This window comes from Ruditapes philippinarum, unplaced genomic scaffold, assembly GCF_026571515.1.
Source record: "Ruditapes philippinarum isolate M1 unplaced genomic scaffold, ASM2657151v2 ctg3818_1_1_1_1, whole genome shotgun sequence".
NCBI classification, from domain to species: domain Eukaryota; kingdom Metazoa; phylum Mollusca; class Bivalvia; order Venerida; family Veneridae; genus Ruditapes; species Ruditapes philippinarum.
In genome coordinates, this window is record NW_026867167.1 from 64,566 (window position 1) to 66,295 (window position 1,730).

The following is a 1,730-nucleotide window of genomic DNA, read 5'->3' on the forward strand; positions in this document are numbered from 1 at the left end:
GGTTTTGTTTTACTTTGTAATAAAATAAAACAGAAACTGGTCCAAAATATTTGTGATATTGTAAATACCAGTACCAGCATTTACCGTTAAAGATTTAGAACATTTGATAAATGATAATCATAACTAAGGTCTCTTACATAATAAGAGTTTTTTCAATATGAATTGTACAAACATCAATATATCTTTGTTTAAAAGACTGCTTGAAGAACAATGCGATTCACCAATGAAAAAGTCAGAAGAACAAAGAGAAACCACCATCCATCTGTAAGTTGTTCATTGGTGCTATATTTGCCCCTTCTTCTTCCTTATAAATACTTAAAACAGTGTGTGCTAAACTGTTGCCCGGCAAATGATGTCTTGTACTTTTTGTCTCCTAAAAAAATTAAAATGTTAATATTTGAAAACGATCACTTAATTTGTAAAATAAATTTTGCATACGTGATCATAGAAAACGTTTGATTTGACATTGACTTAAATTCTTTTTTTGTACAAATTTGCCAAAAAACATTTCTCTACACTTTCTTAGCAATAACAGAAAAAAAGAAGAGTTCCCTACCCTTGAAGACGAATGCAATGATTTTGCTACTCATTAAGAAATAACATATTTTTATGTTAATTGGAATATCATTATACGAAGTAATTTAAATGTTGGCCCAATTTTTCATTTTCAATAATAAGCCAGCGTGAATTTACAATTCAATTTAAACAAAACTTTTTGCTTTCAGGAAAAAAGACGACCCGCACAGAATAAAAAAGACATGAAACGGAAACGGAGAGACGAACATTGTCGTGGCCATAGTAACCCTCAAGAGGGCCATAAGTGATTTTCAAATCAGTTATATTTATATCAAATTTAATTTGCTACATGAACAAAAAAATTTTTGAAATTTTTTTTCGGTGGAAAAAAGGGTTTAAATTTTAGATTAACCCCTCATTGAATTACAAACCCCCCAAAAAATTTCCGGGACCCCTGGGGCCCCCCCACAAATTTCCCCCAAATTGGGGTTGGGGAAAAAATGGTGGTTTTTTTTTAGTTTTTTAGCAAAAGTTCAAAATGAAAAACATCGTTTCCCGGAATTGGGAACATGCAGTTTTTAAAAAAGTAAATAAATTTTTCCCTTTTTTTCGCATTTTCAAAAAGGAAAAGCCCTATTAAATCCCGTACATGCTTGGGGCCCGGGAAAGGGATAAAACCCCAAGAAAAAGGGTTTCAAATTTTCAATTTACAACCCAAAAATGACCCCGAACCCCTCCCGGGGAAACCCAAACCCCCCAAAACAAAATTTCTAATCACTACAGGTAAGGTTTTTTTTAAATTTTTGGGATATTCATAAAATCGCAAAAAAAAGAAAAAAATTTTTTTTCCACCCGCCTTTAAAAATTTTATAGAAATAAATGTGGTTTTTTTGGGTTCCATTTCCCCTTTTATGGGTAATTTTTTAGGGGGTTAAAAAAGTTTAGCCAAGGACCAAATTTCCGGGAAAAAAAAGGTTTTTTTTTTTTTTGTTCCCAAATAAACCCCCCAAGTTTTTAAAAAAATTTAAAGGGGTTTCCTTTTTTTTTAAGGGCAAAAAAATTATTACTTTTTTGGGCCTAATTAAAACCCATCAATTTTTTTTTAAAACGTCAAAACCCAAGCCCCATTTTTAAAAAGAAAAAACAAACCTTTTTGGTTAAAAGGCCCCGAAAAAGTATTTTTTTTTCTCCCGACATGACCCCGAAACATTTTT